The sequence below is a fragment of the Bufo bufo genome, chromosome 1, assembly GCF_905171765.1.
Source record: "Bufo bufo chromosome 1, aBufBuf1.1, whole genome shotgun sequence".
NCBI classification, from domain to species: Eukaryota; Metazoa; Chordata; class Amphibia; order Anura; family Bufonidae; genus Bufo; species Bufo bufo.
In genome coordinates, this window is record NC_053389.1 from 43,211,342 (window position 1) to 43,233,931 (window position 22,590).

Sequence of the window (22,590 nt, forward strand, 5' to 3'; positions counted from 1 at the left end):
GGGTTACCGCCAGTTCCTATGTAAGTGGCTGCTCCTCCTCTGCCTCCTCCTCCACTTCCACCTCCGAATTCTCCGCATGCAGCACCAGTCAGCCATCAGCTGGTAGCTGGAAGCAGTGTAGCACTGCTGTGGGGATGCGTCAACAGGCCGTGCTGAAGATGATATGCTTAGGGGATAAACAGCACACCGCCGCAGAGCTATGGCAGGGGATAAGAGACCAGACTGAGCTGTGGCTCTCGCCACTCAACCTGACAACCAGGCATGGTTGTGTGTGATAATGGGTGTAACTTGGTGGCGGCTTTGGAGCTCGGCAAGCTCACACACATCCCATGCCTAGCCCACGTCTTTAACTTAGTGGTTCAGCGGTTTCTGAAAACTTACCCCAATTTGCCCAAGCTACTGGCGAAGGTGCGCCGCATGTGTGCACATTTCCGCAAGTCATCAACAGCTTCAGCCGGTCTGTTGACGCTGCAGCAGCGCTTGAAATTGCCAGCTCATCGGCTGTTGTGCGATGTGAGCACGCACTGGAACTCTACGTTCCACATGTTGGCCAGACTTTGTGAGCAGCAAAGGGCAGTAATGGAATACCAGCTGCAACATGGTCGTCACTTTTCCAGTCAGCTTCTGCCCTTCACAAGCGAGGAGTGGGCATGGATGTCTGACCTCTGTGAGGAATCGACACAGATGGTGAGAGGCGATAAAGCTATTATCAGCGTCAACATTCCACTTCTGTGTCTACTCAAACGCTGGCCAATTAAGGCCAACGCTGTTCGTGGGGAAGAGTTGGAAATGGGGGAAGAAGACATGACCCTGGGTGATAGCCAGAACACCCTCAGTTTGTCTTCTCAGCGCGTATTGGAGGAGGAGGAGCAGGGGACGGTTGCCTCCGCTACAGAGGGTAGTAGCCATGGAACTTTAATTCCATCTGTTCAGCGTGGGTGGACAGAAGAGGAGGAAGAGGATGAGGAAACGGACAGTCATCCTCCTGATGACGACAGCGAAGTCTTGCCCACTGGTACTCTGGCACACAGTGTCGGACTGGAATACCTAGGGTCCACCAGTAAAATTTATTTTGGGGGACCACCGTACAGATACATTTAAATATAATAGATAATCTAACAAGTTTTTTATATGAACATATGCTGGTTGAGGTGCTGTACATTGAATATTAGTGATGAGCGGCAGGGGCAATATTCGAATTCGCGATATTTCGCGAATATTTGGGCGAATATTCGCCATATATTCGAGAATTCACGAATTCATGATCTCCAGGCATTATTTTCTTGAATGCGAAAATTCGCATAAAATTCGCATAAAATATTCACATAAAAATTCGCATAAACTGGTATTTAAAAAAAAAATTGAATATTCGCGATTACGAATATATTTAGCGATATTCTAAATATTCGCAAATTCTCGAAATGCTGATATTCGCGATTAAAATTGGCAATTAGAATATTCGTGATCAACACTATTGAATATATGTATGTAGTGCTGTAAGTCTACTGTGTTATGTGCCACTTGTGCAGGGGGTGGGAGACTAGGGGCCCACCTTACTCAGGGGCCCACCGGGGGATTCCCCTGTACCCCTGTGGGCCAGTCTGAGCCTGCTGGCACACATGCCTGACTTCATGTTAGGCTGCCTTTTCCGTGACCCCCGTGTTATACGCATTTTAGATAACAGGGATTACTGGGTGTTCACCCTTCTGGACCCCTGCTACAAAGAGAACTTCTCATCTCTCATTCCTCCGGTGGAGAGGACGAGCAAAATGGTGCTATACCAGAAGTTCCTTGTTTGCAGATTGCTGCAAAAATTTCCATCTGACAGCGCTGGCAGCAGAGTCCATACTTCCTTGGGCAACCGAGGTGGGGAGACAAGGGGAACACACAGCATTTCCAGCAAAGGCAGGGCAACACTCTCCAAGGCCTGGGACAGTTTTATGACACCCCCGCCAGCACCCTCAACATGATGAATGTCCTGGTGTCACAAAACAGGGAAAATTTTTGGAAGATGGTAAAGGAGTACGTAGCAGACCGTGTCAGCGTCCTCAGTGATCCCTCAGTGCCTTACAACCAGGCATGGGATCCAGCCGGTTCTCTCCGGTTCTGCCGAACCGTTTGTTAAAATTACAGGCGGTTCGCAGGACCGGTGAGAAGCAGGGATCCCGACCCGGTCCTGCAGCTGCGCCTGCACCCCTGTATTTTTCAGCCTGCGGCCGTTACTTACAGTCAGTCAGCGTGAGCGTGGCTGTGTGTGTGTCAGCCAGTCTTCCACAGTGCTGCCACCCTCCCCCCGCCCCCAGCCTCGCAGTCATGGCAACAAAGGGGAGTGTCTTGAGAGTGAGCAGCGGCCGCGAAGCTGCCAGCCCAGAACAGAGAAGGAGAGAGGAGTCCTCTCACCTGTCTGCAGAGGTGCCCTAGTTGCTGACCAGTCCACACCCCACACACAGCCATGAAAGATTGAAGAGCCGGCCCCTAGCCTAACAGAAAGGAGTCTGGACAGGTCCGGACTCAGGACAGACTGGTTGGTTGAGTGTGATTTGTGTGACACTGACAAGGTTGGCATTAAGGAGGGGACCACCGACCAGGGGCTGAAATTGAAAGTGTGACAACATAGCAAAAATGGTAGGGGGCCTTGAAGTCTGTGGGAGAAGCTATATGAGAAGTTTTGAGAACATGGAGGGAGCCATGAATCATGTGGGGAAAGGCTATGTGAGAATATGGAGGGGGCCATGTGGGGAGAAGCAATGTGGAGAACATGGAGGGGCCCATGTGGGGAGAAACAATGTGAGAACATGGAGGGGGGCCATGTGGGAGAAGCAATGTGAGAACATGGAGGGGGCCATGAATCTGTGGGGAGAAGCAATGTGAGAACATGGAGGGGGCCATGTGGGGAGAAGCAATGTGAGAACATGGAGGGGGCCATGTGGGGAGAAGCAATGTGAGAACATGGAGGGGGCCATGTGGGGAGAAGCAATGTGAGAACATGGAGGGGGCCATGTGGGGAGAAACAATGTGAGAACATGGAGGGGGCCATGTGGGGAGAAGCAATGTGAGAACATGGAGGGGGACATGAATCTGTGGGGAGAAGCAATGTGAGAACATGGAGGGGGCCATGTGGGGAGAAGCAATGTGAGAACATGGAGGGGGCCATGAATCTGTGGGGAGAAGCAATGTGAGAACATGGAGGGGGCCATGTGGGGAGAAGCAATGTGAGAACATGGAGGGGGCCATGAATCTGTGGGGAGAAGCAATGTGAGAACATGGAGGGGGCCATGTGGGGAGAAGCAATGTGAGAACATGGAGGGGGCCATGTGGGGAGAAGCAATGTGAGAACATGGAGGGGGCCATGTGGGGAGAAACAATGTGAGAACATGGAGGGGGGCCATGTGGGGGAGAAACAATGTGAGAACATGGAGGGGGCCATGTGGGGAGAAGCAATGTGAGAACATGGAGGGGGCCATGAATCTGTGGGGAGAAGCAATGTGAGAACATGGAGGGGGCCATGTGGGGAGAAGCAATGTAAGAATATGGAGGGGGCCATTGTGGGGAGAAGCAATGTGAGAACATGGAGGGGGCCATGTGGGGAGAAACAATGTGAGAACATGGAGGGGGGCCATGTGGGGAGAAGCAATGTGAGAACATGGAGGGGGCCATGTGGGGAGAAACACTGTGAGAACATGGAGGGGGCCATGTGGGGAGAAGCAATGTGAGAACATGGAGGGGGCCATGAATCTGTGGGGAGAAGCAATGTGAGAACATGGAGGGGGCCATGTGGGGAGAAGCAATGTGAGAACATGGAGGGGGCCATGTGGGGAGAAGCAATGTGAGAACATGGAGGGGGCCATGTGGGGGAAAGCAATGTGAGAACATGGAGGGGCCATGAATCTGTGGGGAGAGTGCTCCAGATTCGGTTGTTAAAAATTACAGCGGAAGCAGGAGAGAGCGCTTTTCAATTCCAGAGTTTAGCTCCTAAGGCTTTTTAAAAGTTGAGTGGTATGTGTGTATTGTATAATAGTGTATTTGTGCGTAGCATATATATGGTGTATGTAAATATGTCGTGACTGTGTTGCATATATATGGTGTATGTAAATATGTGTCGTGACTCGTGACGCGCTGCGTATCCACCGCTGAGTAGGGGAACCTGTTGTTAAAAATTTGAATCCCATCCCTGCTTACAACTACTGGGTGTCCAAGCTGGACACGTGGCACGAACTGGCGCTCTATGCTTGGAGGTGCTGGCCTGCCCTGCCGCCAAGCGTTTTGTCTGAGCGGTATTTAGTGCTGCTGGTGGCATTATAACAGATAAGCGTATCCGGCTGTCAACTGAAAATGCTGATAGGTTGACTCTTATAAAAATAAACAAGGCCTGGATTGCCCCTGACTTCTCACTTCACCAGAAGGAAAGCCATGACTAAACATAAAGGCACTTCAAATGTGTGCTACTGGCCACTGCACCAGGGACCCTCACCCATAATATTTTAGATGGTCAGCTCACCAGCAGGCCCTCTCACCCATAATGTTTTTAGATGGTCAGCTCACCACCAGGCCCTCACCTATAATGTTTTAGATGGTCAGCTCACCAGCAGGCCCTCACCCATAATGTTTTACATGGTCAGCTCACCAGCAGGTCCTCACCCATAATGTTTTAGATGGTCAGCTCACCAGCAGGCCCTCACCCATAATGTTTTAGATGGTCAGCTCACCAGCAGGCCCTCACCCATAATGTTTTAGATGGTCAGCTCACCAGCAGGCCCTCACCCATAATGTTTTAGATGGTCAGCTCACCAGCAGGCCCTCACCCATAATGTTTTAGATGGTCAGCTCAGCTGAAGACCCTCACCCCTAATGTTTTAGTGGGTCACCAGCAGGCCATCAATCATACTTTACCTGTCCTGTATAACGTTTCCTCATCCTAAATACCTATGAAATTCCCTTTTTTTTTTTTTTGTACTCGTTCCAATGACAGGCTCTCTTAAGAGTCCTGTAGTGGTATTTATCGTCACTACCTCCCTGAGTCGGTACTGGGAAATTTGCGTGCCCCCGTCTGCCTTTCTTGGAAGTGGTAGCCGTGGCCATCCTTCAGGCTCCCTCTCCGGAAGCGAACCCTGATTCCCCATTACCCGTGGTCACCATGGTAGGCGCAAAAAAGAACATCGAAAGTTGATAGAGCAGACATCCGAATAGATCGTCAACATCACGGGGACGTGCGATCAGCTTAGAAGTTATCTAGAGTTAACAAAGCGGCAGCAGGCCCTCACCTACAATTTTTTACACGGTCAGCTCAACGTCCGTTCCTCTTCCAAGTTCATTATCATCAGATTTTAGTCTGGTCAACACAATCGTAATCACCGGGGGTCACGTAACTAATTAGCACGGAGGAGTGTCTTTGGTTATTAGAATGAACCACACAAATCGACTCGATCCACATGCTCAAAACAGCCATGCACCACCACCCACGGAATCGCGAAATAGGTATCAATCTGTCAATCCTTTCTGTGTCCGGGCCGGGTGAGGCTTCCCGTGCGTAATCAAATTAAGCTGCAGGCTCCACTCCTGGTGGTGCCCTTCCATCAATTAGTTTAAGTTTCAGCTTTGCAACCATACTCCCCTCGGAACCCAAAGACTTTAGTTTCCCAGAAAATGCTCGGCGGGAAATGGGAATAACGCTGCCGGGGATCGTCTTCGAACCTCCAACTTAAGTTGTTGATTAATTAAAACGTTCGTGGCAACAAAGGTTTCGGCTGTGGTTCAGCTTGCGCCGGTACAAGAATTTCACCTCTACAGGTACAATACGGATGCAACCGGCCGTTCCTCTTCCAATGAGTTCAGTTTGATCGTCCAAGAGTCCGGTCAACACAATCTAAACCACCGGCCGTCCCTCTTAGTCATGGCCCCAGTTCCGAAAATGCCGAAAATTTTTGTCTGAACTTGCTCTTTATATAAAAGTAAATATACAGGAAAGAATGTTTCCTAAGAATTTTTCATCTAAAATCGCTTTTATCTTTGGTTTTGTGAGTTTTATGGTCAGTCTGTAAAAGTGGCGCACAACTCGGGCAACATCGTTACCAGCAGCGACATTGCAGTCCAAGATGCATCCAGACATCCTCCCCATGCTGTCCCCGCCCATTTCAGTGGTGTTTCCATCAATTTCTGACCTTTTCCTATGAACCAGGCACCCTCCCCTCTTCAGAGCAGGGGGTGCCTGGTTTAATGCTCGGGTCCTCCCATTGACTTCTATAGGGCATCGGGGTGCTCGATCATCACTACATTTCAATGATTGTGGTCACTCTGTCAACCAATTGAGATTCCGGGTCATAGACTCTGTTGATATCCCTAGAAGAGGTGGTGATAGGGAACGTATGTTGAGAGAGAAAGAGCTAAAATGGATTTTCACAATACAATCTCTACAACCCCAGGGTCTCAACATCGAATTCAATGTGAACAGTATAGATAGGTAGAATACTTCATGAGCTTTTGTCCGATTCAGTATGATGCTGTTTTTACATGTTATTTTATGGCAAGTAATTATTTTTATTGTCATTCACTCGTCACATTTATTTTTATTGTTTGTATTTTAGCTTTCTGGAGTCCGGCTGTGGTGCTGTGCTCCCTGTCGGTGTCCACTGAGAGATAGGTAATAGAGTTGAGCGAACCCGAACTGTAAAGTTCGGGTTCGAACCGAACGTTAGGTTTTTCGGCACCCGGACCCGAACCCGAACATTTACGTAAAAGTTTGGGTTCGGTGTTCGGCGATTTTTATGGCGCTTTTTGAAAGGCTACAAAGCAGCCAATCAACAAGCGTCATACTACTTGCCCCAAAAGGCCATCACAGCCATGCCTACTATTGGCATGGCTGTGATTGGCCAACTGCAGAATGTGACCCAGCCTCTATTTAAGCTGGAGTCACGTAGCGCCGCGCGTCACTCTGCTCGGATTAGTGTAGGGAGAGGATGCAGCTGCTGTGAGGGAGAGATCAGGGAGGAATCTTAAGAAGAACTGCTTCTTTACTCAGCGATGTACAGCAAATGTGTTTTGTGGGTGCAGTGCACAATTGTTTTAAGCCTGCCCTGAGGCAACTACTACTGAAAACAAACTTTTTTTCCTTCAGTTAGTCAATATCAATACATAATCGGCAGCCATTTTATGCAACGATAGTGCACCAGCATATGCTATCTGCATGTCTGCAAGTCCAGAAATACTGCTTTGAGACACTGGGGTTAAAAAAAAACCTTTGTTTCATATAGTGCACATCTAGGATTATCGCTGCATAAGTGACTGTGAAATTTAGGCCAGAAATACGGCTTTCTCATACTGGGGCATATTGGGGCGAAAAAACCCCCATCTGTTTCATATAGTGCACATCTAGGATTATAGGTGCATAAGTGACTGTGAAATTTAGGCCACAAATACGGCTTTTTGCTTACTGAGGTTAAAAAACCCTCTGATATACTGCACATCTGGTATTAGACGTGCATAAGTGACTGTGAAATTTAGGCCACAAATACGGCTTTTTGCTTACTGGGGTTAAAAAACCCTCTGATATGCAGCACATCTGGGATTAGACGTGCATAAGTGACTGTGAAATTTAGGCCACAAATACGGCTTTTTGTTTACTGGGGTTAAAAAACCCTCTGATATACTGGACATCTGGGATTAGACGTGCATAAATTACTGTGAAATTTAGGCCAGAAATACGGCTTTCTCATACTGGGGCATACTGGGGTCAAAATAAAACATCTGTTTCATATAGTGCACATCTAGGATTATAGGTGCATAAGTGAGTGTCTCATTTAGGCCAGAAATACGGCTTTGGCATACTGGGGCATACTGGGTGAAACAAACCCCTCTGTTTCATATACTGCACATCTGGGATTAGACGTGCATAAGTGACTTTGAAATTTAGGCCACAAATACGGCTTTTTGCTTACTGGGGTTAAAAAACCCTATGATATACTGCACATCTGGGATTAGACATGCATTTGTTACTGTGAAATTTTGGCCAGAAATACGTCTTTCTCATACTGGGGCATACTGGGGTGAAAAAATAACATCTGTTTCATATAGTGCACATCTAGGATTATAGGTGCATAAGTGAGTGTCACATTTAGGCCAGAAATACGGCTTTGGCATACTGGGGCATACTGGGTGAAACAAACCCCTCTCTTTCATATAGTGCACATCTGGGAATAGAGGTGCATAAGTTACTGTGAAATTTAGGCCACAAATACGGCTTTTGCTTACTGGAGTTAAAAAAAACCCTCTGATATACTGCACATCTGGGATTAGAGGTGCATAAATTACTGTGAAATTTAGGCCGCTGTCATATAGAGTTAAAAAAAAATAATTAAGTGCAATACCCTACATCAGGGTTTTTATTAACAGTTAATTATTTTTAACAGACTTAACCACTTTTTACTTTGCTTGGTGAACGCTAACTATGAGGCAAACATCTAATAAGGGACGCGGACATGGTCGTGGTGTTGGTGGAGCCTCTGCTGCAGGGAGAGGACGTGGCTGTTATGCCACAGCTACACGTCCTACTGAACCTACTACCTCAGGTCCCAGTAGCCGCCAGAATCTACAGCGATATTTGGTCGGGCCTAATGCTGTTCTAAGGATGGTAAGGCCTGAGCAAGTACAGGCGCTAGTCAATTGGGTGGCCGACAGTGGATCCAGCACGTTCACATTATCTCCCACCTAGTCTTCTGCAGAAAGCGCACAGGTGGCGCCTGAAACCCATGCCCATCATTCTGTCACATTACCCCCGTGCATATCGGGGAACCTGTCTGAGCCTTAAGTCATGCAGCAGTCTCTTATGCTGTTTGAAGACTCTGCTGGCAGGGTTTCCCAAGGGCATCCACCTAGCCCTTCCCCAGGGGTGGAAGACATAGAATGCACTGACGCACAACCACTTATGTTTCCTGATGAGGACATGAGAATACCACCTCAGCACGTCTCTGATGATGACGAAACACAGGTGCCAACTGCTGCGTCTTTCTGCAGTGTGCAGACCGAAAAGGAGGTCAGGGAGGAAGACTGGATGGAAGACGATGCAGGGGACGATGAGGTCCTAGACCCCACATGGAATAAAGGTCGTGTCACTGACTTTCAGAGTTCGGAGGAAGAGGCAGTGGTGAGACCGAGCCAACAGCGTAGCAAAAGAGGGAGCAGGGGGCAAAAGCAGAGCAGCCGTCGCCAAAACAGTTCGCATGCTACTGGCCACTGCGCCAGGGACCGAGCACACCAAAGGCAGCTTCAAGGAGTTCCCTGGCATGGCACTTCTTCACATAATGTGCTGACAACAAGACCCGAGTGGTTTGCACGCTGTGCCATCAGAGCCTGAAGCGAGGCATTAACGTTCTGAACCTTAGCACAACCTGCATGACCAGGCATCTACATGCGAGACACGGGCTGCAGTGGAGTAAGCACCTTCAAAACCAAGAAAGGGCTCAGGCCCCTCCTGCTCCCTCTTCTGCTGCTGCCTCGGCCTCTTCCTCCGCCTCTGGAGGAACGTTGGCACCTGCCGCCCAGCAAACAGAGGATGTGCCACCAACAACACCACCTCCGTCACCAAGCATCTCCACCATGTCACACGGAAGCGTTCAGCTCTCCATCTCACAAACCTTGGAGAGAAAGCGTAAATTCCCACCTAGCCACCCTCGATCCCTGGCCCTGAATGCCAGCATTTCTAAACTGCTGGCCTTTGAAATGCTGTCATTCAGGCTGGTGGAGACGGACAGCTTCAAACAGCTCATGTCGCTTGCTGTCCCACAGTACGTCGTTCCCAGCCGCCACTACTTCTCCAGGAGAGCCGTGCCCTCCCTGCACATGCAAGTATCGGATAAAATCAAGTGTGCACTGCGCAACGCCATCTGTGGCAAGATCAACCTTACCACAGATACGTGGACCAGTAAGCACGGCCAGGGACGCTATATCTCCCCAACTGCACACTGGGTAAATTTAGTGGCGGCTGGGCCCCAGACGGAGAGCTGTTTGGCGCACGTCCTTCCGCCGTCAAGGATCGCAGGGCATCATTCTTTGCCTCCTGTTGCCTCCTCTTCCTACTCGGCTTCCTCCTCCTCTTCTACCACCTCCTCATCCGGTCAGCGACAGACCTTCACCACCAACTTCAGCACAGCCAGGGGTAAACGTCAGCAGGCCGTTCTGAAACTGATGTGTTTGTGGGACAGGCCCCACACCGCGCAGGAGTTGTGGCGGGGTATAGAACAACAGACCAACAAGTGGTTGCTGCCAGTGAGCCTCAAGCCCGGCCTGGTGGTGTGCGATAATGGGCGAAATCTCGTTGCAGCTCTGGACCTAGCCGGTTTGACGCACATCTCTTGCCTGGCGCATGTGCTGAATTTGGTGGTGCAGAAATTCATTCACAACTACCCCGATATGTCAGAGCTGCTGCATAAAGTGTGGGCCGTCTGTGCGCGCTTCCGGCGTTCTCATCCTGCCATCGCTCGGCTGTCTGCTCTACAGCGTAACTTCGGCCTTCCCGCTCACCGCCTCAAATGCGAAGTGCCCACCAGGTGGAACTCCACCTTGCACATGCTGGAGAGACTGTGCGAGCAGCAGCAGGCCATAGTGGAGTTTCAGCTGCAGCACGCACGGGTGAGTCACACTGCGGAACAGCACCACTTCACCACCAATGACTGGGCCTCCATGCGAGACCTGTGTGCCCTGTTGCGCTGTTTCAAGTACTCCACCAACATGGCCAGTGGTGATGACGCTGTTATCAGCGTTACAATACCACTTCTATGTCTCCTTGAGAAAACACTTAGGCCCCTTTCACACGAGCGTGACGGATTAGGTCCGGATGCGTTCAGGGTGCGTTCAGTGAAACTCGCACAATTTTGCAAGCAAGTTCAGTCAGTTTTGTCTGCGATTGCGTTCAGTTGTTCAGTTTTTTCCGCGCGGGTGCAATGAGTTTTGATGTGTTTTTCACGCGCGTGATAAAAAACTGAATGCTTACAAACAACATCTCTTAGCAACCATCAGTGAAAAACGCACCGCACCCGCACTTGCTTGCGGATGCAATGCGTTTTTCACGCAGCCCCATTCACTTCTATGGGGCCAGGGCTGCGTGAAAAACGCTGAATATAGAACATGGTGCGATTTTCACGCAACGCAGAACTGATGCGTGAAAAACAACGCTCATGTACAAAGCACCATAGAAATGAATGTGTCAGGATTCAGTGCGGGTGCTATGCGTTCACGTCACGCATTGCACCCGCGCGGAAAACTCGCTCGTATGAAAGGGACCTATGGGGCCAGGGCTGCGTGAAAAACGCTGAATATAGAACATGCTGCGATTTTCACGCAACGCAGAACTGATGCGTGAAAAACAACGCTCATGTACACAGACCCATTGAAATGAATGGGTCAGGATTTAGTGCGGGTGCTATGCGTTCACGTCACGCATTGCACCCGCGAGGAAAACTCGCTCGTGTGAAAGGGGCCTTAGGGCGATGATGGAAGAGGATGTGGCCCAGGACGAGGAGGAGGAAGAGGGGTCATCTCTAACACTTTCAGACCAGTCTTTTAGAAGTGACTCACAGGGAGGTTTTTTGCAACAGCAGAGGCCAGGTAAAATTTGGCCAGCCATGGCCAACTACTGGAGGATGAGGAGGAGGAGGAGGATTGGGATGAAGCATGTTCACAGCGGGGTGGAACCCAAAGCAGTTCGGGCCCATCACTGGTGCGTGGTTGGGGGCATACAGAGGATGCAGACGATACGCCTCCCACAGAGGACAGCTTGTCCTTACCTCTGGGCAGCCTGGCACACATGAGCGACTACATGCTGCAGTGCCTGTGCAACGACTGCAGAGTTGCCCACATTTTAACGTGTGCTGACTACTGGGTGGCCACCCTGCTGGATCCCCGTTACAAAGACAATGTGCCGTCCTTAATTCCCTCACTGGAGCGTGATCGGAAGATGCGTGACTACAGGCGCACGCTGGTAGACGCGCTCCTGAGAGCATTCCCGACTGACGCCGGGGAACAAGTGGAAGCACAAGGCGAAGGCAGGGGAGGAGGAAGAGGTCTCCAACGCAGCTGTGTCAGCGCCAGCACCTCAGAAGGCAGGGTTAGCATGGCCGACATGTGGAAAAGCTTTGTCACCTCGCCGCAACAACCGGCCCCAACTGCTGATATGGAGCGTGTTAGCAGGAGGTAGCATTTGAACAACATGGTGGAACAGTACCTGTGCACACGACTACACGTACTGACTGATCGTTCTGCGCCATTCAACTTCTGGGTCTACAAATTGTCCACATGGCCAGAGCTTGCCATGTATGCCTTGGAGGTGCTGGCGTCATTCCAGACAGACGCAGCCGCCTGTCCACAGCCAACGTGGACAAGCTCACATTCATTAAAATGAACCAGGCTTGGATCCCTCAGGACTTGTCTGTACCTTGTGCAGAATAGACAGTTCTAACAGCCTCAACCATCCATCCTTGTACTCAAGTGCACTTATTCCTTTTTTTTTTTATATGTCCCAATATTTTGGGGGATACCCCTATGTAAAAATGCAAAATAACACACATCTGTGTTGGCTACCTATTCCTCCTTCACCGCCGCTTCCACCTAGGCCGCCACATGAGCCTACACGGCCACATCCACCCATTCATCGCCTCCTCAACCTCTTCCTCCTACATCATTCCTATTTATTTATTTTAAGGTCTTTTATGTTTTTTTAATTAATTTGCCTATCCACATTTGTTTGCAGAGCATTTGCCATGCTCTTAAGCACATTTTGCTGCCATTTGCAGCCCTCTAGCTCTTTCCAGGGCTATTTTAGAGCCATTTTAGTGGCCAAAAGTTTGGGTCCCCATTGACTTTAATGGGGTTCGGGTTCAAGTTCGGGTCAAGCTCGGGTCCCGAACCTAAACTTTGTTTTCAAGTTCGGCCGAACCTGCCGAACCCGAACATCCAGGTGTCCGCTCAACTCTAATATGTAACATACTATTCCCTTTCTTTATTATGTATTATGTTATATGGATCACCATTATGGCGACTTAGGCACCTGGCCCGGTATGTGCATATACGGCTATTGGTGATTCCCATATACATGGTTTAATGCATGACTATATTCGCATGACATCTGTAGGACTCCTTTTTTGTCATGTGATTTGGGAGTAGGCTCTGTGACGCACATTGTGTGCAACTTCCGCCATGGTGGGGGCGTGCACATGTTGATCACGTGAGCAGTGAGTAGGGGGCGTGTGCACATTCCTCTGACGTTGGACGTTGTGATGGCAGCATTATGAGGCTACGGACGGACGCGCTGTGACGGCAGCGTGATGACGTCACTGACATGCGCAGTACACCTAGTTGGACGCCGATATGGAGCGCGGACACACGCGGGACGGCCGGACGCTATTTATTATACATAAGGTACACATTTTGGAATAATGAGTCACAAAGTCTGATTATATCTTGGGCTGCTTTTAATTACGCACATGTGTTGAGTAGGTTGGAGCTCGTAGGTGATTGGCTCCATTATGATGTGGGAGTGGATATATATGAGTATTTAAGGTTGCTTTTTGTATTGTATACATGCTTGATAAAGGCTACTGCGTAGCCGAAATATCGTATTTTGCTTTTGTACGCACTGAAGGCTTCTAATAAAAGACACACCGGACATGCTGCTGTGATCCTAAGACCACTTGAAAAATGGCAAAAAATCATATTTTACATTGTTGGATCTTAACAAGGTTCCAAGTAGAGCTTCAACATGCAACAAGAAGAAATTAGAGTGAGACAAAACATTTTTGGAGCATTCAATTAATAGAAAATAATGATTAAACTGAAACAGGCTGTTTTTCAGCTGATCCAAACTTTAGGACCACATGCCTTTAAAAGGCCAAATCTGTGCAAAGATGTGGATTCATTGTCATTTTCTGTCAGGTAGTCACACGTTGTGATGGCAAAGGCAAAAAAACTCTCCATTTTTGAACGTGGTCGGGTTGTTGAACTGCATAAGCAGGGTCTCTCACAGCGCGCCATCGCTGCTGAGGTGGGACACAATAAGACAGTCATATGGAATTTCTTAAATGATCCTGAGGGTTATGGACAAAAAAGTAAAGTGGAAGACCCAAAAAAAATTAATCAGCACTGAGCCGGAGGATCCAATTGGCTGCCCATCAAGACAATGGACGATCCTCGACTCAAATTAAGGCCCTTACTGGTGCTGACTGCAGCCCCATAACCAGCAGACGGCATCTGAGACTGAAGGGCTTCAAAAACAAAAAACGTCTTCAAAGACCTCGTCTCCTTGAACGCCACAGAACTGCTCGTTTGGACTTTGCAAGAGAGCACCAAACATGGGACATTCAAAGGTGGAAGAAAGTTTTATTCTCTGATGAGAAAAAATTTAACCTTGATGGTCCTGATGGTTTCCAACGTTACTGGCATGACAAGCAGATCCCACCTGAGATGCTTTCTACGCGCCACAGTGGAGGGGGCGCCATAATGGTCTGTGGTGCTTTTTCCTTCAGTGGAACAATGGAGCTTCAGGAAGTGCAGGGGCGTCAAACGGCCGCTGGCTATGTCCAGATGTTGCAGAGAGCATTCCTCATGACTGAGGTCCCTCGTCTGTGTGGTAATAACTGGGTTTTTCAACAGGACAACGCTACAGTTCACAATGCCTGCAGGACAAGGGACTTCTTCCAGGAGAACAACATCACTCTTTTGGCCCATCCTGCGTGTTCCACTGATCTAAATCCAATTGAGAACCTTTGGGGATGGATGGCAAGGGATGTTTACAAAAATGGACAACAGTTCCAGACAGTAGATGGCCTTCGTGCGGCCGTCTTCACCACTTGGAGAAATGTTCCCACTCACCTCATGGAAACGCTTGCATCAAGCATGCCGAAACGGATTTTTGAAGTGATAAATATTAACGGCGGAGCTACTCATTACTGAGTTTATGTTTGGAAGTTGGATTTCTGTTTTGGGGGGGTTTAGTTTTTTTTTGGAGGTGTGGTCCTAAACTTTTGATCATCTGAAAAACAGCCTGTTTCAGTTAATTCGTTGTTTTCATTAAATTGAATGCTCAAAAAATGTTTTGTCTCACTCCCATTTCTTCTTGTTGCATGTTGAAGCTCTACTTGAAACATTGTTAAGATCCAGCCATGCTAAATATGATTTTTTGGTCTTAAACTTTTGATCAGGACTGTATATCGCCTATGTTACTCATGTCATTATTAACGCTGACCTCTAGGGGCACACATGAGCTAATCCCCACCCTGGACATTTCCTCAGTAACCATAGAACCCTGTGGAGACTGCATACCCACTTCTCGTACATGTGCAGGGGCGTAACTAGAAGTGACTGGGCCCCACAGCAAATATTTGTAAGGGCCCCCCCCAGCGCGCTTCGCACCTCCCTCCTCCTGTGTAAACCCCACTCCTTTAGCACAGTGTAGCGGTATACTGTATATTGTGTGGCACAGTGTAGCGGTATACTGTATATTGTGTGGCACAGTGTAGCGGTATACTGTATATTGTGGGGCACAGTGTAGCGGTATACTGTATATTGTGGGGCACAGTGGATGCTATATGTGTATAACATAAACATATTTCACATGAAAACTTACAGTTACTTGACCCTTGGGGATCTCGGACGCCACTTCAACACTTGGCCGGGGGCTCGGCGGAGCTGATGTTGTGCTTTATCCTAATGAGAAAGATTTCATAATAAGGATTTGGAGAAGGGGCAGTGGGGTCGCAGAGCAGGGAGAGGCTGGTGCTGCTACTAGGGGGTCATACCATGGGGGAGTAATAAAGCCCACCATAATGCCCCCCCAATAGTAATAATTCTCCTTATAATGTGACAGTGCAAAAATACCCCCTTGTAATGCCCCCAGTTGAGCTAATGTCCCCATAGTGCCCCCATAATGTCCCAGTATAAAATACCCCTATATAGTGCCCCCAGTAAATGCCTCCATAGTGCTCCTCTCCCCCTTCCTGCTAGTGCCCCCCATAATGTACCAGTATAAAATGCCCCATATATAGTGCCCCAGTAGATGCCCCTCAGTGTCCGGCCTCTGATAGGCTGCCGGCCTAGTGTCCCCCATAATGCCCCCCATCATGTGCCAGTATCAAGTGCCTCTCCCCCCCCCCCACATGTCCCAGTATCATAGTGCCATCTCCTCCCCCCCCACAAAAAAAGTGCCAGTATCAAGTGCCTCTCTCCCCCCCCATGTGCCAGTATCAGGTGCCAACCCCCCCTCAGGTGCCAGTATCAGGTGCCAACCCCTCTCCCCCCATGTGCCAGTATCAGGTGCCTCTCCCCCCCCCATGTGCCAGTATCAGGTGCCAACCCCCCCCTCCCCCCCCAGGTGCCAGTATCAGGTGCCTCCCCCCATGTGCCAGTATCAGGTGCCTCTCCCCCCCATGTGCCAGTATCAGGTGCCAACCCCCCCTCCCCCCAGGTGCCAGTATCAGGTGCCAACCCCCCCAGGTGCCAGTATCAGGTGCCAACCCCTCTCCCCCCCCATGTGCCAGTATCAGGTGCCTCTCCCCCCCCCCCCTATGTTCCAGTATCAGGTGCCTCCCCCCATGTGCCAGTATCAAGTGCCCCCCACTCCCCCCATGGCAGTAACAGTCAGGTATTAAAAAAAGTAAAAATAAACACTTGTACTTACCTCCATGTCAGCGATGCGATGCAGCCTCTTCCTGTGTCCCGCCCTGTATGTCCATATATGGAGTCAGTGCTTGTATTTCAGAAAAGGTTTCTGCTGGGATTTGAACTCATGACCTTCTGTATCAGAGGCAAAGCATCTACCCACAAGACCATAAGAGATGCCTTGCTGCTGACTGAAAAAAATTGAGACTTCTACTGTTATAGCTGGCTAAGTGTACATCTATACACATGAAAGCTGCTCATATATAGAGATATAGCAGAGCTGAGTGTGCTGGGACAGCTGTCATATAGAGATATAGCAGTGCTGGGTGTGTTGGGGCAGCTGTCATGTGTATAGATGTACACTTAGCCAGCTATACCAGTAGAAGTCTCATTTTTTTAATCAGTTGTAATGCAGCCTTTATGGTTGTGAGGGTAAATGCTTTGCCTCTGATACACTCAGACATTGGAGGTTGTGGGTTTGAATCCCAGACACATCAGAAGACTTTAGGAGACAGTAAGATTAGATCACATTAGCGAGGGGGCCTGGTCAGCTGCTGTGAAGGGGCCCTGAACAGTAAGACATCAATATTTAACGAACTTGAAAATAAACTGTCACACATGCTGCCGGGACGCCGGGCCCCCTTGGCAGCCCGGGCCCCGAAGCAGCTGCTTCCCCGGTAGTTACGCCACTGGTCTCTTAGTTTTGGAGCAGTGGGTTAGGTGTACCTGGTTCCTTTAGATGCGTTGGATCCTATTCCTTGACTTTCCCTACAAGCTGAATATTTTTAGACAGGAAAACTCAACTGTCTCTTAGAAGGTTGGTGTGGCTGCCTGAAGCTAAAAAACCTCCACCATGCAAAGGTGTCTGTGGCCCTCAATAATGGCTCTTATCACCGATGAATTCCTAGGAATTCTTGTTTCTTTTCCAGGGAGGCAAACTCTTCTCCTACTGGTCAGGGATGCAAGTCTACAGTCCAGCTACAGAAGGAAAACGCTCTTCTGCACCTCACATCTGAGTAAACACCTCCTAGCGAAGTTGGCTCCACTCACTAATCTGTGTTGCAAAGTCTTCACTCTATCTTTCCTCCAACTAATCTGATCTGACTACCTCAGATCTGCTCTCTTCTGAACTACATTTTTCCAACTGACTAATCCCCTCTCATCTCCACAACAACTAACTAATTAGGCCTGGCCTAGCATATATATAGGACCTGAACTTTATCCCCATCTAGTGGCGGGATGTATAAATTACACCTAATAGGCCTGTTAACAGGGATTTTGCAGATACATAAATGCAAAGTTATACATGACAATGTAGTGCTCTTAATAATATAAAAAGTGCTTTTAAGCAGTGCCCACACACACGTAGTGGGACACTGCAAGGGTCCCCAGGCCAAGGATGGTCCAGCACTCGAATTACCCACTTCTTCATCTTTGTCTTGTGGCCCTTCGTCTTCCGAAGAGGCAGGACTCCAGCCATGGCCTATCACTGTGGAGAGCCGAGGCATCGATCCTCCTTGGCCGAGTGATGGAGAGGAAGACATGGAGGCAACCACCACACCAGCCTGTGTGCGGCACACAAATCATGTGGGTGCCTGGCTTTTTACTTGGGTCACTCGCATTTTTCAGGTGTTTTTGATGGTTTATTGTTGTCGCCCTACATCATGGTCGACCACTTGGACCTCAGCTTGCTCTCTGCCATCGTGAGCATTGTGGACTCTTCTGCTCTCGGTCTCCACCACTCAGCTAGAAGGCAGCAAACTCTCTGTCCAAGGAACAGGTTTTCTTCTTGCCCCGAAGGTCTTTTCCCTTGGCAAAATAATAAACAGGAACCGAGTTGAAGGCATCAGACACCCACACCCAGCAGAGCATCAGGATAACCCATTTTTCCTGCTCCAAAGCTGGGCATTCACTCTGATTTCCTGCTCCGGAGGGGAGGTGTATTAGTGCACATGGTGCGGATCACAGATGGCCGATTAATCCTTTCAATGAATGGAGCGTTTCTGGGCCTTAGTAGCAAGCGATTAATGTGAACACCCACATAGAGTCTTGTTAACAAGATGTGGCTGTAGCTTCTACTGAATTCCCTCCAGCTAGGCAATAAAGTCTCTTTTAGGGTCCACACAGCAATAAGGCCAACAATAGTAAGGCACGTTTAGGGTCCACACAGCAATAAGGCCAACAATAGTAAGGCAAGGTTCAATCCTGTTTGTGGCGCCAATTTAATGCAGCGAGCCTCTGAGCAGCTGGTGCGGAGGATGGGAGTGGAAGTGGCCCTGATGAGATGTTTTTTTTTTTTAAAGTAAACTTTTATTTGGATCAGGATGCACTTGCTAAAACAGCACAAAATTATGCATTTTCCAAACCATACAATGTTTATGTCATCCACCAAAGTTTCTAATTAAGAAGACATTCCATCATCGTAACCACAGTTCAACTGTAAAACCATACATCCTGACCCCTTGTCTGTATTTAAATCTCACCCTAACCCAACATATCCCTCCAGACTGTGAGGTCCCCGGACCCATGAATCATACAGCTAACTTTCCCAAGCTATTGGCTTGTTGTTCTTTTATAAACCAAGTAGTTCCAACAAAGGGATCTATCACCTCCTCAATTTCATGAGTTGTAAGAGCCTCTTCAATGAAACGTCTCCACTTCTTGAAAGATTTCCCAGTGGCCTGTTCCTCATGCCTTTCAGTGTCTAATCTATCCATATACATTACTCGTTTTATTGTCCCTATCACTTCTTCTAAGGTAAGTAGTTGCGATTGTAGCCATTCCCTCAAAATATACTTTTTAGCTGCCAACAGAAGAATATGGGGGCCCTTAGTCGCCACTATATTTGCCAAATCAGCTTCCTGATCCCTGGGTATATACTGAAAACTACACTGTTGAGGAGTATCTCTAAGGCCTCATGCACACGACAGTTGTCTGCTTCCGCGTCCGTTCCGCCGATTTTAGCGTTTCACGTGCGGACCCATTCATTTCTATGGAGCCGTTGAAAATGCGGATAGTGCACCGTTTGCCATCCGCGTCTGTGATCCGTGGTTCCAGTCCGTCAAAAAAATATAACCTGTCCTATTCTTGTCCGCGGAAAACGGTTCGCGGACCCATTCAAGTCAATGGGACCGCTAAAAAACGCGGAGGCACACAAGATTGTCATCCACGTCCGCGTCCGTTTTATTCCTATCATTTGCATGGCAAACCAGTTTTTTTACCTTCCGTTATGTCTGGTGGTTCTCCAAAAATAAAGGAGGACACACGGAAACAAAAACGGAAACGGATCACGGAACAACGGAACCCCATTTTGTGGAACGGAACACAACAACGGTCATGTGCATGAGGCCTAATAGTGATGGACGAACATCGGCCTGAATGGTTCGCGTTTTGTGCGTTCGCGATCAAATGTTCGCGAATCGCACGTTTGCGGCGGGCCCCATTGACTTTAATGGCAGGCGAACCTGAAAAACCTTCAGGACATATTTGCAGCCACCAAATACTTACTAGAAGTGCACGAATAGTCCCTGAACATGGAGAGTGACATACTAGAGGGAGATCAATGGCAAAAAGTCCCACAAAAAATATGTATTTTAATCAGGGGTTTTTAATCATTTTTATGCGTCTTAAAGGGAAACTCTAAAAAATGTGCCCTGCTGGAGCCTAGAAATTTTTTATTTTAGGCCACAGGAGTACAGGCCCCAAAAATTAGGCATTCATCCGACAGAATAGATCTTGTGATTATGTGGCTGGAAGCAGGGCCGGCTCCAGGTTCATGTGGGCCCTTGGACAATAAATCCCAGTGGGCCCCCTTGAGGCATTTTTGTACATTTACATGTCCCTCTGTGGCTCCCACACGGTATAACGACCACCAGTGGCCTCTATACAGTATAATGACCACTAGTGGCCGTTCACACAGTATAATGACCCCCCAAACACAGTATAACGACCCCTAGTGGCCCCACACACAGTATAATGACCCCACAGTGGCCCTCCATTCAGAATAGTAACCCCCAGTCACCCCCCATTCAGAATAATGACCCCCAGTGGCCCCCACACTGGGGGTTATACTGTATGGAGGGGGCACTGGGGGTCATTATACTGTCTGGTGGTCATTATACTGAATGGATGGTCATTGGGATCATTATACTAAATGGGGGACACTGGGGGTCATTATGCTGAGTAAGGGGCCCTCACAGTGTAATGACCCCCCCCCCCCCCAGTGGCCCCATCACATACCTATCATTGCTGGAGCGCAGGGGAGCTGGCGGTCCCGTCATTCACTAGCCGCAACTCCTCAGGCCCGCTGCAGCAGTGAGACACACGTCATGACGTCACCGCTGGGCCGGGCCTGGGGGAGAGAAGGAGCTGTGCAGTGATGTAGCTAGAACTGACTGGGCCCCACAGCAAATTTTAGTACTTCCCCCCCCCCCCCCCAGTGGGTTCACATCATGTTTTTCCTATCAGTTTGAGGCATACAAATGTGCAGCACGCCATGTTTTTGTATCCTGCAGAGTCCAGTAAAAAAATGCATACGTTAACGTACAGTATATGTTTTTTTTTACAATGGATTTGTATGGTGAACGGACTCCACTGTACGGCATCAGTCTGAGGCATCTGTTAACGCAGACATTTTTGGTATGCATTAATTGGATGGCAAAAATAGGATGTGAACCCAGAACCTAGTGTCAGAATAAGCACCAGTACACAGCGGAGCAGCGTGGCGGAGAGGGGAGGCCGCCATGTACTGACAGAGCGCTACCTGGTCCTGGTGGTCAGGGGTGAGGACTGTGTTTCCCAAGGATCATTCATCTACTGGGAAAACCAGGGCACAGTATAATACACTAGAATCTGTTGTGGAAATTTTATAAGGATGTGTTTTTAATATATTGTGTATTGCCATCATGTCTCTCAGTGTCAGGGTAAACCATTGGAGTGGATATCTTCCTGTGGATGTGGAGACTCAGCTGCCGGACGCAGAGGTTTCCCTTTGGCGAACGGTCCATGTGCTATGCGCTGGGCTGCGGGCCGGGGGAGAAAGATTGATGTGTTGTGCGGAGCAGTGTTTTTTATTGGTGAATGTATGGACGCCGGCTAGGGCCCCCGCGCAAGACGTGGATTTATTGGCTTGGCGCGGATGCATTTGTTAAGAGAACAATATATGAAAGGAACGTGCGTTTGTTGTCTCTAGTGCGCCTGATCAGCCGCTGGAGATAATGACGTTATCCTGTAAATAAACATGCATGAGGATCATAGTAACTTTATTGGGCATTGATCCCTGAGCAAGGCTGGATAGAGTTCACTCCAGTGGTAATGGGAGGTTATAGTATACATGTGTTTTGTTAGCTGGTTATGTTATTTTAAGCGCTGGTGGTTTCTCATCTTCCTGTATATCATCACTTCCTGTATATCATCACTTCCTGTATATCATCACTTCCTGTATGTTTGTTACATGAAGGAAGTGGTCGGGTGACGGGCCTGCCCCTTTCTATTGTTACACCTTTGGTGGCTATAAAATGAAGAGACTGGGCAGGAGGAGGGGTGCTCAAAAGAAACTCAGGATGAAAACACCTTTGTCTGACTCCGCTTGAGGGTTACCTACCTTTTCCTTACACAAAATAGCTTGATACATCTGCTTTTAAGCAAGGGGGAAATTATTTGTGGTTGGCGTACTTCGGCGCACTTTTAGCGCAGCTTGGATATGTGCGTCTGATGCAAGCGAATTTCTCCAACAAATGGCAAGCGAGGTAAAACAAGGATCCAACAGATGTTTTCCTCTGCACAGCAGGTAAAAGGGGAGAGAAAGTAAACTATAATTTTGGAAATTTCTGCTTGGTAAAAGAAAGTTTTCGCTCTCTTTGTATAAGGACGAGGTAAGTGCTTTTCCATTGTGTAGTTTTTGGTGGATCTGAATTGATTGTACAGAGATTGTATGGTGAGATTGTGATGTGT